This window comes from Cuculus canorus, chromosome 16 (assembly GCF_017976375.1).
Source record: "Cuculus canorus isolate bCucCan1 chromosome 16, bCucCan1.pri, whole genome shotgun sequence".
NCBI classification, from domain to species: domain Eukaryota; kingdom Metazoa; phylum Chordata; class Aves; order Cuculiformes; family Cuculidae; genus Cuculus; species Cuculus canorus.
In genome coordinates this window covers 16,026,399-16,044,530 of record NC_071416.1, presented here as the reverse complement: position 1 = coordinate 16,044,530, position 18,132 = coordinate 16,026,399, and the positions used below count along the sequence as shown (strand labels likewise).

Here is an 18,132-nt window from a genome sequence, read left to right as displayed (position 1 = left end):
TGGCATGAATCTTGCTTTATGTATTTGCTACTTCTTTTGTTTCTATGACTATCTTAGGTTCAGATCAAAACAATGGCAAAATGTCCCAATTTATCTTATTATTTTATCAAAACAAATTATAAGCCTAAAAACTATGACCTTTCTGCTCCAATTCAAAGCCTATTAAAGACAATACTAAGACATCTGTTGACTCCAGTATACATTAGATTACAGTGCAGACTCTTGATCAGATAGAAAAGAGAAGGAAGGCCACTAGAACTCAAGGAAGAGGAGGGAGAACTACGATGTATGTTACTGGGAAGTAAAAAGACCCTCAAGGGATGCTGGAAGCAAGATTTCTACCAAGGCTTGGCTACAATACACAAGTGTAGGGACCCGGCTTTTGTAGCTTCTTGGCTCATCCTGGAAAGAAAACAGCTTCCTGTTTTAACCTCTTAATGTGAGTTCTGTATTTGTAATTTGCAGTACTTTTCATACCTGAAAGAACAACTCAGCTCTGCTTTCATGGCAAAATTCCCAGTGACTTCATTGTGAGCACAGCACAGCTCACATCCTCTTATTCTCTGCTGTTGGGCCTTTTTCACATCTTTCCACGCTGTGAGGCTTCACTGCTCCTCACCCCACTCACGCTCATTCTTGGTCTCTGTTTCTTTGTTAACTCCATCTGAAGATCATATTTGTTTGTGTAGCAACTAAAACAGAAAAAGAGGAAATTCATTCAAACATGGTCTTCTGCATCCATTCAAGACTTCTCCTGCTTATAGTGACAAGATGTTTTCTCCTTGCTTTTCAACATGGGCCTTACAGTCCCAGCTGCCATAGTTGCAGAAGTAGTCTTTCTTCTAAAATATACTAAATTTTATTCACTAACAGCAGTGACAAAAAATATGCTTTGGCTCATAAGGAAACACTTTGATTCAAATATTTAATTTTGCTTTAAGCATTTCTAGAAATATGATTAAGCACTAAACTAAAATGGAAACTCTGAATCCTGAAGCTAAAACATTTCACTTAGAAAATGCTAAAATTGAATTTTTTTTTTTTTTTTAATTTCAGGTGATATCACTAAAACAGTCAAAGAAATCGGTTCCAGTTCACAACGCATTTTAGTTTTCCTGAATTTGAATGCTTTGACTAAGATTATCCAACGACAAATAATGAGAGGATGTTGCTGTGAAGAAATAAGGATTTCAGTGTTAGTGAATACAGGTATATACGGCAGTGTACCACAGGATGGAATCAGTGATACCTACAGACCTCTCAGCTGAAAGGCAGAGTGGGTACAGTAAGGAGTAAGTCACAGTTCACTTGTAGTGTATTATTAGCTATGGCAAAGTTAAATGTCAACAAATCTGTAACCTCCACTTGACAGGAAAATACTCCGCTACCCTGCACATTTGCGATGCCACAGAAATAAAGAGTCAGAATTAAAAAAATGGTTCTTTTCCCCCAAGATTTTCTTCAAGCCTGTCCTCAAAATGAATCCGAGGCAGGTAATTTATTGTTTATCCACATGATGTTTAAGCAGAGTATTTAGTACGGTTGCAGTTCAGACTTTACATTCAAACATCACATCCATCCAATAATTTTTGGCAAATAAAAGGCAGCAATGGAGTGTTAAAAATTCAAAGAGACACTGATCTAATTTAAATGGTGTTGCTCTCAAAAGCTGGCAGCACGGAGTGCATCTTTTTAAAATGTTTCTATTAGAAGTTGATGTTTATGATCGCTCTCGGCTTGGCAAGAAAAACTCTTCTAAACATTTACATTTCACATTCTTTAGGACGGTTGAAAAATGTTGGCTTGCAGTTCTCCACACTGCAGAGAGATTGTGAGGAATGTTATAGCAGAACATTAATAGCCATGTACTTTTCTCATTCTTTGATTTACTGTGTGGTAGTTTTTATACCAGTCGTGTTCTTAATGTTGTCTGTCCTGATTTGAGTTTCACTCAAACAACATGAATGTAGGTTTATTTTTCTAGCTAATAAAAACAAAGTCAATTCATTTATTAATAATACTTCATACTGACACGATAGTCACCATTTGGAGACTTTCCGATTCGAATATATTCACTGTATACTGTTGTGAAACTCCTCAGCAGAGTCAGAAAATGAGCATTTTTCAAGAGATGCAGTCTGTGAAGGAGGGGCTGTCGCTGTTCTGTTTGGCCAAACAACGCAGCCGTGATCTGGTTTGCCCACAACTCTGATCACCATGTACAGATATCAGCAAAACAATAATAATACAATGTAGAACCCCTGCTGAGTCTCTTTCCAAGGCAACTACTTCCTTCAGTAATTGCCACATCTGAGTAAGACATTTGTGTGCTGGCTGCTGTGTCTCTCACACCGCGGGCCCCAGTGCAGAGCTCTGGGGAGCTCTCACAAATACTGCCGTTAAAGCCAGCTGGACTGTACCTGCCTACTCACTGCCCAGCACAGAGATTTCCCCATCTGACACAATCTAATAGCATCAGGGAAAAAAAATAAAAAATTAGCATTGGCTCTATTCTTCACCAAGAACACTGTTTTCAAAGCAATGTTTTGAAAGTACAATTACATTGTAAATTAGAGGTGCATAAATGTATTCAATGTGTTCTTCATCGCACAAACCACTGAAGGGTATGTATGAATCTTACCGACATATTAAATGAATCGCTGAATTAGGACTGATGCATGGGATACGATGAAGTCCTAAACACTGCCAAGAAGGTCACTGAAAGTTGATGGTATCTAGGACTACAAGACTGAATGAATACAAGAATGTATCCACACCAATAATCACCTTACTGCAGTGTTGCAATCGGAGGGAGTCCCCAGCCTGGACCGCTCCTGTGGGTAAGCTCACTCATGGTCTGAGGATCTGCAGAATCAGGCTTAGTGGTATGTGCTGGATGCCTGTGCACTATCATTTTAATTCAGTTTGCTAAGGCGTGTAGAATCTCTGTGAAGATACACGTAAGCCACAATCACAGTGGCATCGAGTCAGCTGCTTCAGGTCTGGGCCATTTTGCTGTCGGCTGAAGACGCGAGGCTGGTGGAAGTGGCTTGTTCAGTGGCACTTGGATAAAGAATAAAATTTGCTGTATGCCTTCCTGCTGGTAGTAACGGAGAACTCAAGGCAAGGGAATTTTACAAATTGGGAATACAAATTGTAGGTGTGAAGTCTTAATTGCTGTTCATAATTAGGCAACAATACAAACAAATTGTGTACATATTATGCCCTTCATCAGAGGAATTCAGTTAACTTAGAACGTTTATTAAAGTCTCATCAAAACATGATGTTGTGACAGTATCATACAGAGATCCCCTGGAGCAGCTGTAAACTACCTCGTCTGGGCCATGGCAAAGAGCCTGGGCCTTATGGCTACTGGCACCGTGAAGTCAGGAGTGCACTCCCTGTGCTCCAAGTTAGCCGAGGGTTTATGTTGTTCAGGGAAGTGCTTTTATGCAGCAGGATAAAAGCTGGCTCTTGCTGGCTTACATCAAACTTGTTTGGGATAATTTGCAAACTCATGGAAACAAAAGACAGTGTTTTTTTGACAAAACTTTTTAGTGTAAGTCTGCGCAAGAATACTCTCATTCCAGAATAAAAACGACCACACAAAGACTGACTCAAAACCCCCTCCTTGCCAGCCTTTTGAAACTGAAAGTCCCATTTTAAAGTTGAAGGCACTTACAAAAACTCCATGTTTTTATTTAATTTGTTCTTCCCAGCATGTACATCCCCCAGGGCAAGCACCCAAAATCCAAATAAAGTCAGACGAATCTCGAGGCACCCAGTGACGGTTGCCTCACTTCAAGACTAGCACCCAATATCAAATAAGGTCAATTGAACCTCAAGGTGTTCGGTGATTCATTTCAAGGCAGATATTAAAAATGAAGCATCTTTGAAGGGTTCTGAAAATTTTAGCCTAAGTGACTGGGACAGAGGACGAAGCTGAGGAATTCCTGTTCTCACAGACAAGCACTCTCAGAGCAGCTTCTTATCAATCAATAATCTATATTCATATAGATTAGCATCTACAGGTCTCTACAGGAAGGCAGTAACAACAGAAATCATAACCTAATAAAATCTGTATACAACCACTGCCTTCAGTAGCACTAATAACTCTTTAAGAAGAAACAAAGGGAGTAGCTCAGAGTGGGTGAGAGTAGTAGCCAGCAGACTGGCTAGGAGGAAGGGAGAAATAATAAGGCACCTGGTTCCCAGAAAGGACCAGCAGGTGTATTTATAGAGGTCACACACCTGCTGGTCAATTAAGTCTAAACCCAGAGGAACCACTGGTAAAATATCTATTGCTTCTGGCTTTCATAAAAGCCAATTAGAAACACATTTATATTTTAAAACCTAATTTCTGGGGAACAGAAGTGTGGAGAACTTCAAAGAGTTGCCCAACGAAGAATGGAGCACAGTGTACGTTCAGGACTGGGACTAACGGATCCCAGTGCCTGAGTGCAGGGACGTTCTTTGAGATCCCAGGGAGGATAGCTTAAAACACTGACCTCTGGTTGCAAAATTTAAGCCAGAATTCAAATAATTTTTACTTGTTTGCTTTACATTTTACTTGTTTACTTCCTCCCAGTCTAGTATCTAAATGCTTGGTTTTTAATGGTTTCTAAATAAACACTTGCTTTACTACCACACTTGTCTGACATTGAGGGTGAAGTAAATGAAAACAAAACTTCAGCGTTACAGTTCCATGACGATCATAGACTGAGTCAAGGAAGCACATGTGGGTAAAGCTGAGAACCTGTGCCTTAGCACAGCTACAGGAGATTCTGCAGGTGGGAGTATTTTCTGCCAGGCTGCAAAGAACTAGTGCAGGAGCTGGGACAGCCAAGCGCCAAGTTTGCAAAGGCATTCCCTTTATCAGGCACAAAAAAACCCCTCTCTGAGGCACAGAGAAACTTCCCATAGCTTCTGTAAGCCACGGTGCTGTACAATGAGTAGACTAAAGTCATACCACAGGTTAGTGACAAAGCTGAAAAGAATCCAGATTGCCGGCTCCCTGTCCTACATACCAAATGTAGTCCTGCCTTCTCTTCTAGGATAAAAGCATAAGGAAAAAAATGTTCTAAAAGCTTTCAAGAAGCCGTGTGGATTTTGCTGTTAAAAGGAAGAAACATTATCAAAGGATCAGAAAATTCCACAAAGTAACACAACAGTTACTATTGCAAAACTCTGGGGGATCTCTACTGTGGTATAGAGTTATTCAGCAGCTCAGATTCACAGCAGTATTTCTTCGTCCTCTACAGTTATAAATTCTTTTTCCTGTTTTGGATAAGTTCAGTAAGCTCAATTCTTTTGGCTTTAGTGAGAGCCAGACCTTGCCTAAAATGTAATATTTTAATTGCCCTTTCCATAGAACATTTATGCTGTGTTTATCAGGTTTATTTCTTTTTCATTAGAAGTTAATCGCAATGCCATTAGCACTGCTTTAATGTCATGAGAATCACACTCTGTAGGGTGCATCCTATGACTGCCTCAAAAATCTCTCCCTGTGGATGTTTTGTCTCTGTGAAACAGTCTGGTTCCAGCTATTCATCTTTGCCAAGAAGAACAATGTTAGCAATTATTCCTACAGTGGAAAATAAATCAGAACAATCATTTGGGTTTTTTTGCAGTTGGTTGTACATATCCTTCATCAGAAGAAATTTAGCTATGAATTAGAAAAATTTCCTTCCACCTTCCCAGGCTCTTTATTGTGCAGGATTCATGGTATGCTTATGCATCAGATGAGTTATTTTACCTGGGAGGTAGGAATTATTCCAAGTTCATACCTGCTCAAGATGTAATTCAGTTTTATGAAGGAGACTGGCATAAAGCCTATCTACAAAACATCTCCAGCATTATTATGTAGAGCACAGAAGAGTCAACAGTGACCCAGTAAGAGAAATTACGAATTTGAAGGTGGTTTTGCAGAGAGAAAAGATCTGTCATTAGTGAAAAGAAACGAGGGGAAATTACTGAAAGAGCATTTATGATCATGCAATCAAGGAAATGTAGAACAGAACTCCAGGGCACAGAGGGATCTCTGAGTACTACCTTGGGGAGAAGCTTCTACAGATACTTCTTCAGATAAGGGCAAATCAAAATTCAGTGCTTGAGCTCAGAAACCCAAACATTCATATTACAAATACAACCAGTTCACGTTCATGGATTGGGACGGGAGTAGCTTCAGGAGTTGGCTCTCATACTCTGCTTAAACATGGGATTCGTGAGAATAACTCAAAAGCGGCACTACCTTGAAGGTATCAGAGCGGATATACTGCCAGGTCATACAAACAGTTACCCTTCTGCAAACACAGCTGTGAAAATCAGATCCTAGAGTGACTTTGCAGCGATTTCCAGTCGGCGCGGGGACGGCGGAGGTCTTGTCCGAGGTGCTGAGTCCTCCCCAGGCCACCGCCAGACTGGAGGAAGCTGCAGGTGCTCCACGCCACTGAAAGGCACGTCACTGGCTTAATCATCAACAAAGTCCTATTGCTAAGACTTGCAGCTAGTATCCAATGAAATCTGAGATAGCAGTTAGTCCTAAGCAACTAGTAATACCAGTTTTCCTAGAAAATTAATAAATGCAAATGTTAACTGTTCTAAACTCACTTAATAAACAAGTCACCTGGGAAGACTTGTGGTTTTCATTAAAACAGAGAATATAAATAGAAAAGGAAGTGGAAGTCCTCATACTTGGTGTTCAATAAACCCCATAATGTGGCCAAGATTTTGCAGGGCTCTCTGGGTATGCAGCGAGATAATTAGCAAACTGTCATTGTAGTCTTTCAATCGCTATAAAATACATTTAAATGCTATTTAAGTGTGCAGCCCATTAGTGACTAATGAAGCAACTGCAGCTGATAGGTTGGATCCCGCACTAAACAAGACAGAGCAAAAAAGATGCTAAACTGCACGGCGGGCATAAGAGGCTGAGAAGATCCAAGGAAGCAATTTTGTTCTCATCTAGTGAAAGAGACTGGCCAGGGATGAACATTGCCAGGGGTCTCATTAACACAGAGGCAGTGAGTCTTGATACATGTCCAGTGTCCATTCACACCCAATGATTTTGAGGCTAAGTGAGCAGAGGAACTCGAGATTCATCCCCATTCAATGCTAGAAACTGTGCTGCGCTGTTTTGGTATTGTTTCTATTCTTTCCTTGCTGTCTTGCCATAGGCAGACCAAACCCCAAGTAAAAGTTTTGTCTGACTGCTCGGTGCTGAAAAAACCATGCTCCTGCTGAAATCCTGGCTCTAGGAGACAAATGTGGATTCCCCTGGAAATCTGCCCAGATCTAAATATGTGTATGGAAATGGGTGTTATTGCCTGCACTGTGTTTGTGTTCTAACTCTCCCTTGCCTGCAGTTTCCAGATTTTTCATATTGAATCTAGTGGGAGATTATAAATTTAAAGGATCTATCAAATAATCAGGCATCAGCTTGATAATGAATTATGGACTGAAATCAAGTCTCATAGGTGGAGAAAGTTTGAAAAATTATGCACTTGCTTGTACCGGAAAAGGAAAAAGGGCACATAAGGAGAATAAACCTACTGTACCACAGGTATAATGTCTTAGCAAAACTAACTCAAAAGGTAGAATCTGCACCACGAGCAAGATCTCCCCAGCTTCTCAAGCGGCCCAGACACATGTCACTTTCTATATTCCTCACCATTCTCTCAGGAAGCGGCTGTAATGTGCAGCCACAGTTCCCAGCCATGAAGCCACCACGTGCTACCTGCCAAGTCTGGCAGAGTCAAAGCGATGACACTGCTTCACACTACGAAGTGGACTGCAGTAAAAACGACCCAGCTGACCTCCATAAAAATTAATCGAGTGGCCCTGCTCAAAGCCTCCTGCATCTTCCTGGAGTTAAGCATTGGAAAGGACTCTCTGAGTCATCCTTCTAATTTGCATATCCCTTTGCATCTTGGCATTGGCAGTCAAGATCCATTGCAGCCAGCTAGAAAAGCCTTATGTTTGTCTCTCCCATGCAAATACCTCTTCTCCCTATATATTAGTTACTGCGTGTGGGTTTTCTCTCTCACTCTCTCTTGCCATATGTGTGGGAGTTGATGGCATCAACTTTATGAAATCTCAACACATGCCAAGAACAGCTGGAGAAGTTGAAACAAGTTCTGGGTGAGGTGAGTTTCATGGGCAGGGACTGAAATTAGCAAAGGTACAGTGGCTGTTTGCCATCCCGAGAGTCTCACAGGGAGCACACATGCTTGCTCCAAGAGCAGAATCCCCATGGAAAAAAGGATTTGATCTGATTTACATAATGACAATGGCAGAAACAGCTGAATTAGAAGAATCTTCTCACCAGGACAGACCATCTCTGCACCTCTTCCGTGTTTGGTTTATTACCTAAATATAACAATTCCGTCATGAGTCCGAGGTATTTAATATCTTTAGCCACCATGTAGCACTCTTCATCCTCAAAACGCTTTACTAACACTAATAATTTATCACCACAACACCCTGGGAAGGTTATAATCTTACTCAATGGGTAAACTGAGGCACAAAGATTTTAAAGTATCGCAACCTACCCTCGCGTCCCAGCCTGGTGTTCAGTGTATTACGGTGTGTGACCAAGCTACCTGATAAACTTTATGATAAGAAGGAACAAACCAAAAGGGCACTCCAGGATGAACAAAATAAAACTCCTTCCAGACTGCACACAGAGCAGAACCTGCTAATCACCGGTGGCTCCCTACGGGTCTCTGTGTTCTCAAATTCAGAACGTCTGTCCTCCCCTTGTAACATCTACACATTTCTGTTAATCTTTCTACACGTTCCCTTCAGCAGTCCAACAGTATTCCTGACATGACAGATACACTCCAGCCTCAGCCTTAGTTATGACTCAGGTATTTACATCTTCTTTTCTGGGCAATTTTAGATGCTAAAGAACCAATGATACGTCTGATGAAGTTTAGTGTTATAAAGTGTTTACTGACTAGCATTTGCTTTTGAAGCACCTTACACATCTGCCTCAAAAGAATTTCTACCTTTCGCCTCAATCTCTATGCACAAACATTTGAGTCCGGTTCAAAGTTTGTTCTTAAGTTGTTAATTTCCTATAATCAAGTCTTGTATAGGCTGGTAAATGCAGCTTTTAACTTATCAGTTTTTGCCATTAGTTCCACCTGGACATCTCCACAGAGTCATACATTATTCGTTAGGTATGTCATTCCAGAGAAACCTGGGGAGAACTGTGAAAGAAGTGATGTCCCTGCCCAATTCAGAAAATGAAACTTCAGCACAGCCTACTAAATACAGAAATATGTGCAGTGCATCAGAAAGAAAAGTTTGCTTTCCTTGAGGCTTTACAAGAGGGATCTGTCAAATGTGGCAGGCTATCATTAAAACCAATTAACCTAATCAAAAATCCCTTTTCTTTTATTTCTGCCTAGTCAGGTGAATATTAAATACTAGATTTTCTTGGGGAGGGGAAGAAGAAATCAGCATCCATGTTTTCATTCAAAAATGAAGGAGCGTATGAAGGAGCAAGTACAGATCCGCCTTTGTATATCTAAAGTATGCATGTAATTAGTATGACTGCACAGGGAGTCATGAGACGTGTATACATGACTGGCCACCTGTGTGTCATCTGGGTGGTTGTCTTAATAGTGACAATGCTTGTGCATGCAACACTAGCACTTAAACACATGGAAACATACATTTTTTTTCCGGCAAAGTAGACTTGTGAGAGCTGCTGTTCTAACCTCGTGTTCTGGTACCTGTTAGGACAATACTTCTCATTGAAGATGTAGATTTTTGTACCCGTTTGGTTTAGAGTAAACTGAGTGCTTGTGATGTCTTGACTCCTAGCATCACCACCACGAGTACAAGTATAATTCTCTCCCCCATCACTCCCAAAACTCTTTCATGTTTTCCAGAAGTGGAGGAGGCAAAGAAAAACCCTAGTTCCTTTGAGGTGGGATCTCACCCCAAGGGGAAGGAGAGGGAAGCTGACCTCCAGTGCATTTACTGACCATATTTATTTTTAAAGGCACTTAGCCATAAGTCTCAGCCTATGGCTCTGCTTCCTGCAGGCACACCCTGCTTGTGGCTGTGAAGGTACTCACTAAGCACTAGTAACACCCAGCATTTATATAGGGCTTTTCATCTTCAAAGCACTTCCCGAACATCGTTTAATTAATGAATCCTCACAGCCCTCTGTGAGGTATGCGCAGTTATTACCCCCACATTTTACAAGTGAGGAAAACTGAGGCAGCGATTAGTTGAGGCAACACTGTGAGAATTGGGATTAGAGCTCGGGAGAAGTCAGGAGTGCCTGGACCCCCGTCCCGCGCAGCGATTGACAGCTGCCTCCTTAGGCAACGCATGTGCTGCCTCAGTCCAGCGCAGTACCACGAACATAACCAATGCTGACCCTGTGACACACCAGCAACATCTTTTCCTTGCAGGTCCACAGAGGCGTTCTGTGTGGAGATTTGGGAAAATATCTTTCAGTATCAGTTCCAGATTCTGCTGTTGCCCAGACAGAAGAGTCAAAGAAAGAACTGAGGCTTCAGAGGATGGTGGCTTCTACTACCTATAGCTTTCCCTAACATATTCAGTTTTAGTGCCTTCACAGTGTTTTTAAAGCGGCACAGAAGGAGGACTATCACCCAGAGATCTCAGCGCTCCATGGACAAAAGACAGTGCCACAATCCCAAATCACAGTATGTCTCTGTGCAGACTGTCAGACCCACTCAGGTTTGGCCTTGGCTGAAGATCTGATGATTCACGACCCTCAGCCCACATTCATGAAAGTTCAGTGAGTTTCACTTGCATCCTCCTCAGCAACTGTGGGTTCCTCCCTTGCAAAGCCCCAGGGTATCCCAGTTCCCAGCTGACATGCGGAGGACAGGAGCAGACTTCCTGGTCATAATGGTAGCCAGTATGGTGAGAGAGGGCACCGATGATGGGGGTTAAACCTGGATGGTTCAACCTCGTCAAACTTGAACATCCGAGAGAACCTGCAGGGCTTGGTTCCTTTCCAGCCCTCCAGGGCTCTCACAGCCCTAATTATTATTGTTGTTGTTGTTATTACAACAAAACATTCATATACTGCCATAAAATACAAACTAGATAATACACGTTCCTTGCCTGAAGAGCTTAGGCTTTAAACAGGCTGGACATTCTGAACTGGATCCCAGAGGAGAGACAGGGAAGGCACAGCCCCTTTGGAGCAATTTCCCCCCGCAATTCCTTTCAAGCGTGGCTGGACATTGTGAAGGGTTATTGGACATGGCAATATGCAGCTGACCAGGCAGCATCAGAGATAGAGAGTGCTCCTCTAGCTGGGCCTCAGCTCATGTTCTCCCATGCACAGCAGTCGTGAGAGAAACATTCGTGGCTGGCAGTCACACTAAGGGGAATGGGATGTCAGTGTAGACACACTTCTCCAGTCAGCGGCAACTCAAAGCTGGTACCGACCACCTGGAAAGCAACGTCCAGCCTGCTGTTCCGGCGAGGTAGCAGCTCCCAGCTCTTGCCAAGTTCTCACAGGCACCATCAGGGAATTGCTGTCAATCAGTTGATCAGCAATGCTGTGTCTGCCTGAGCCAGACAGTGAGGCAGCACCTGCAGAAATGCAGCAGGAGCTGCTCCATCCTGCTCCTGTACGAGACAACCATCCCATAGGCGTTGTGTCGAATGCACTGTTCAACTAAAATGATGTGGTGGGGTTGTAATGCTCAAAAGAAAACAGGAGTGTGGTACTGCATAGCGCGCAGATGCCTTTGCGCAGCTGACTGCTGGAAAACACTGGGGAATCTGTGGTTGGTAAATGCTCTTCTGACTGAGACTGAAGCCTTCTCTCGCCTCTGAGGTCCCTTCTCTTCCCTCCTGACCGCTTTCCAGTCTAATCTGAAATGCCATGAGATACTGAGCCAAGGGACAAGTGGAAAATGTTGCAATTCCTAAACTGCACTTTGAAATGAAATAGTAATACTTGTAAGTAATAATAACCTCTAATGAAAAAAAAAAAAACCCAAACCCTGCTTATCCCAATATAGACACTTTAGGTAGTACCAGGGCATCAGGCAGACTTATTCAGCTTCTTCATAGACCCACAAGGCCTAGCATCAACACGCTCTGTGTACACCTAGCACCATTTCGAACAACTGCACCAAAAATACCAAAGAAAAGGAACGCTTCAGGTCCATTGTGTGTTTAAGCATCGGAGAGGGATCCCTGGCCCGAAGGCTGAGAGTCACAAACTCATATATATTGATAACTCATAAAATAAACCAGAATAACTCTCCCAACAAAATATATTTACAATGAAGGAAACATTTCTCAGAAGTGCTGCTGCTTTCATTCCTTCCAGTGCTCAATATTCCAATGTTCTAATTTTCCCTGACCATTCAGTTACAAAGACATTGAGCAGACACCACTGAGGTTTTTGAATGCTTCATCTGACCTATCTTACACCGGGCATAAACCCAAGAAAATAGGAGCACATCTAATATATTATTAAGGGACACAATGTTAATGTTTTGGTTATTATTAATTCCATAGCAACTTTCATGGCAGAACTGAAGAGGCAATGGGGAAACCTCACTGGACACCCAGAGTAAAGGTTCACATCACTCGCTGCCTACCCCTAAATCACAACACTGCTGATGGTTCTTCCCATTCCTTCTCCCCAGGCTCCTAGCCTGCCCTCAAGGGGTACACTATCCCTAGGGGAATTTGGTCATACCACAGGTATGTTGATGACTCAAGTCTTAATTTTTCCCCAACCGATCTGCCTCTTTACGGCCGGTTGCTCCCAGACTGCCACACTCTCCCAGATGGCTTACTGGCTACACCAGCTGAACTCCCTGCCTTTCTTCCCATGCTCTCCCTTACCACCTTTACGCTGCCACCATGCTCTGCCCATTTCTCGGCTGTCACCAAAAGAGCCCTATTTTTTCACTGCCTCTTTGTAGCTCAGCCCCAACAGCTACTTACTGATAATCATGAGAACCCTTTCTGTGACGTGGACATCCGTTTAGAGCCCTGCCACGCAGCGTTTCATTTCAACAGAAGAGCAAAACATTCTTTTTTTCCTCCCATCTGCAGAAGGTGATCCAGACAAAATGACTAGTTTCTAAGTTAGTACCTTTTGGTTTATGCTTCCTGCCCCAGCAATAGTTGTCAATCAAGCAGAGCTTAATCTTAATTCAGGCATTAACTTGAACACAATTAATTCTTGGCAGAAGACAAAAAATATTATGAGCTCCTTCTCTCCTTACGGTGATAAGGCTGACTGTCAGGACAGGTTCTGCATCCACTCCTCGACACCACCAAGAGTTAGATCAAGCGCATACGGACTAATACAACAAATGGCGTTGGCTCTGGCAAGTGCAGCTGTGAAAGAGTCAATTCATTTGTCTCACTAAGCCAATCAGGACTTGCCTCAATTTACAGAGGTGGCTGGGATTTTCCTATTAGTTTTCAGGATATCAATTCACATTATAACTGGGAAAGAATAAAAGCAAAAATTTGAGGCATATGGCCTAACCCTAAGGGAAGGTGTTCAACAGGCTGCAGTGTTAACAACACCCCTGTGGCCAGACACATGCCAGACAGTCACTGATGTGACCTGATGCCATCTGGGTCAGCATAATCTCACCTTGCCATCCTCTGTCTTGTTTCTGTTGCCTCATTGTGTTTCCCGCATGGCATTTTCAGTCTTGTTTTATCTCATTGCACTTACGGACCTGGTTTGTGTGGCTCAAATGAAACCTTGTTAACTTTGTTGGGGTTCATAATGATTCAAGTTATGAGATGAGATGGCCGGGGACATACTGCCACCAGTTCAAGTCCAATCCAGGTTATCTTCATCTTAAGGTTGAGGAGCCAGCTGGCCCATCTGTCTTGCACCACCCACAAGCCTGACACTCACTGTCCCACTCCTCTTCTCTCATTTTTCTCGTTATCTATTTTTCTCATTACCCTTATCAAGAGAAGACCTTATCCAACCTGGCATACCAGCCTGATGTATTTAGCAGATTGCAGTGTGACTCAGTACAGAACTCTTCCTATGTTTTCACATATAAATACAGTCCGTGGACAAGAAGACAGTGAAAAGCGCACGCGATGCATCATGGAGATTGCAAAACCCTGAGGAGTCAACAGACTGGCAGGCCCCTTGCAGAACAGGTCCCCGTTCCCCACTGAAATGCCCTATTCCTTTTTTGACTTGAATGGTTTTAAGTTTGCAAAACATCCGAGATTCATTGGGTTATGCAGAGGAACATCAATATTATTAAAACACCTGCAAAGGTATATTGTATTAGCAAAATTTTGGCAACTGCCCTGAAGGCTGCCGTGTATTTGGTGATCAGTGTAAATTACAGCGCTAATCAAGCTGGGGCAAGGATTTCAAAAGTGATCCATCGGCAGAAATACATTCATATTAACAAAGAACACAAGAAACAGACACAGCTGACCCAAGGGATGACACGGTAAAACCTACCCAGGTGCTAAAACTACGATATTTAAGATTGATTGTCTTATTTCACCAGAATTACAGCTTTTGGTAGAATGCTTGGTCAAAAGGTCATCTCTTCCCATAAAAAAAACAGGAAGAATTTTGTTCTGCCCCTACACTGAACAGAATCTTTAGCTAAAATTTCATTTGATTTGTCTTGCAAACATGCCTCAATTACGCACTGCTTTACCATGCCTTTCTGGATACCCTGGGAATTAAGGAGGTTGGTGCATGGTATACTGCATTGTGTAAGGTGTTGCCTACTTATAGTTTGCATATTATTACAAATACATTTTTCAGCAGACAAAGTCTTACTGATGAAAAAATTTTATAATGTACATGGAGAAAAATGTCTTGTTATGATTTTACTGCAAACAATGGCATTTATTCTAAAAAGCTCTTTCTTGCTAAGATTCATATGGATAAAGATGTCGCATTCACTTTCTGAATTAATTCTGACAAGGTCCAAATGCAGTATATGCTTATAGTGAAGCTGTCAAGTGCTTGACTTATAGTAAGTAAAATTCTGCAAGCAGCAGTATGACTATTTCAGATAGTTACTGCATTTCTGCTGATACAACTGAAGTAAAAATTAACTTATGTAAAAGCTGTTAGAATTAGTCAGTTTTTTCTCTGGCAAAGCTATGGAGGATTGGCCTAAAAAAATAACTTGTTTGTAAAATTCCAAATATATGCAAATAAGCAATTTATCTTAGTCAAGAAAAGAATTCAGTTATGAATATTTACATGATCATAAAGATGTTTGGGAGACAGCTAATCCTCAAAAATATCTCTTCATATCTAACACACGGTGTATTATTTCAATGCATGAGCTAGAGGTATGCAGTACATTGTATTAAATATCTCCTCTGAAAAAAGAGACACCAAAGGAAATCCTGTACCTATTTCATTAAAAAATATCCTCCACATCTCTCATAAAAATCAGTCTACGAGAGTTACTTCCACAGTCCCTCTATTGCTGAAGTTGCATCACAAAAAAACCCCTTTCTGTACTCAAACACGTGTTAACACTCGATTGAACACGTTGAACCTGTCCTTCTTCGTCTGTGGTGCTTCTCAAGGGAACACTAGCTCGGCTCCCTCTCCTGCGTGAGCCCATGACCCAAGGTCAGGCGTGCAAAGGACTGCCCAGAGTTTAAAGATGAAGCATTTAGTTAGGGGCGGTTGCACCCGCGCCTCAGTGGAATGGGTTGAGTCCTATCCCACCCACAAGATGATGGGGGCAAGTTCCCCATTGTGCTGCGTGACAGGCACAGGCCTCAGGCACAGCACTGCAGACACAATCACACGCCTCTTGCCCTGCACAGCGCCACAGGCATTCTCCAGCTCCCTGTATCTGCTATGTGGGACCACAGAACTGCGAGAGACCCTGATGTGCTGGGGTTTGTGGTCCAGTCCAAGAGCGTGGAAAAAACTCCCCGGGAACTAAGAATCCTCACAATTCTCACTATGTTCCATTCTCCTCCACTTTGATGTTGCTGTCTCCTACATGAATATTGTTATGTATTGCATGTGTATTAAAAACAAATAAACATGAAACAGGACACTGCTGCACACAGTTTTCCCTGTTAGAAGGGAAGGAGAACAAAACCCCTACGACATATACTAGCCACATTGCTTATGCAATTACCTCACCAATAGCTAGGGTATTAGTTCAACTAGAAACTAGGAGAGATAAGCATGTCATATTTTCTGTTTTGCAAGCATTATCTCCAGCAAAAAAAACCCTCCAGGAAAACAAACACAGACTAAAATCTCGATAGGTCCATTACCTTTCCACAGAGAGAGCAATGTTCAAATGCAGTGTTCAATATTATAGGTTATGTGCCCAGGAATGTATTCCAAACTATCATCCAGAATAGGTTCTGTCAGGGGCCTGGGATGGCCAGTGGTAGCTACGTCCCTGAACTGAACTCAAGGTGAAGGTCCTGGGACAACCGTACTTGAACCTCCACCTATCGAGGAACAAGCCCCACTGTATTAAGTATCACTGATCTTTGACTGCCTCCTTAAGAAATAAATTGTGGACTAGCGTGAGGAACTAGAGTGTTGAGATCTCATGTACTCTGTTTGCACCTGGGAATCACTAGGTGTATGTTCATATACAGCTAACGCGGCAGAGCAGCCCAACGTGGTCTTAACTTTTACTATTGAATTGCTCTGAGATCTGTTCACCTTCCAGTATCTCATTTGGTCCCTCTGTAGCTTGGGGAAGAACACTCACCCACTCCACTGAGGCTCTGAGGTCTGTAACAATAACTATGAACTGTTTGATAAGAGATGCTACTGAAAGACAAAGGTGTATTATTGCAAAAGTTTGTGGGTTGGCAACTTAGCTGGTGGCACTGTATTGCATCCAGAGCCCATTTGGCTCCTCACAATGAAATGAGAGTTGGGGGAGAGGAAACCAGGTCAGAGTTTTTGGCAGACCTATTCAAGGTAAGCATAATCCAGCTGATTCACTATGTGCTGCAATCCTTGCTGGCAAAGGCTCCGAAGTAAAGTAGCCTCCAGCCCTATTGCAACTCAACCTCTGTGTGTGGGTGTTGATGCTGCACATTAGAGAAGGGTGTCACTGGTGGATAAACTTAAGGGGGTGAGAGCTGGATAAAGGACACAAAGAGCTTCACACAAACGTGCAATATCAGCTTAGTGTACCCTGCTGAGCAGCCCACTCAAAAATGTTGTTCCTACCTCCTAGAAGACAAGGAGGAAACCTTCTGAGAAGACCCTCTGATGACTAATGCAATTTATCTGTGTTTCATGAATCACTGGCATTGAGATGTCCTTGTGGCACAATCAGAGCTCTGGTTATTATACTCATTGATGATAAAACAAGTAAATCTTAATGAGTTGTGGGAAAGGAGACAATAGGGCCCTCTGCCAGGTCTCATTTACCTTGACAACACGCCTACAGCCCAAGTACAAAGATCGCTATTGTTTATCCTCAGTATTTGTGAAGGGGCCAGACAGTTCTTCTCATTTCACTCCATCTGATGATACACTCTTTATCTCTGCCTTAGGATTTGTAAGGTACCTATCGCTGTGGTATCTAAGCACCTCAGCTTTCATCCAAGGTTAAATTTATGGTAAATAAACCACTTGGACAGCCTTTGAAGGTGAGAAACTGATAAATAGTTAAATAGTGTTAAAACATTACGTTTACATAGTGCCTCTTCTTTGACTAAAAGGACAAGCAAAGACTTTGTTGTTCATATTGTAAACAAACTACCCGTGTATGATTCAGACCCTCAGTAACTGGGTCTGTTACCTCACTAGTACAGCCAAACCAACCCACCGCGCCAGTAACACACGCCCGCATGGGCTCAGCTTCTGTCCCAGCTCGATTGTATTTGCAACAGGGCCTCTTGTCAGCCTAGCTCTCTTGCTCTGGGCTACAGCTCATCTCACTCCTGATCAGAAGAGCTACAGTGGTAGGATTGTACAGAAAAGAAAACAGGTATGAGAAAAATGGACCTATTCCACCCAGCAATCTGTCCCCTGTGGGTACTCACAGTCAGAGCCGCTGTTCTCATTGTAGCTCCTGCCCTTCTGCTGCTGGCAGTTCTCGCAAAGCCAAAACCAGTTGTGAATGGGCCAGGAAAGCTTTCACCTGGTGC

General features: G+C 42.5%; 1 long non-coding RNA gene across 6 annotated transcripts in view; it reads right to left on the bottom strand.

The window, feature by feature from the left end:
• LOC128853797 (uncharacterized) overlaps nt 1-18,132 on the bottom strand; it is a 142,671-nt gene that overhangs the window by 14,654 nt on the left and 109,885 nt on the right. For all 6 annotated transcript variants that reach the window (XR_008452563.1, XR_008452564.1, XR_008452566.1 and 3 more), the window contains one exon: nt 478-692. This is a non-coding gene — a long non-coding RNA (uncharacterized LOC128853797). The remainder of the gene's footprint in view (nt 1-477; nt 693-18,132) is intronic.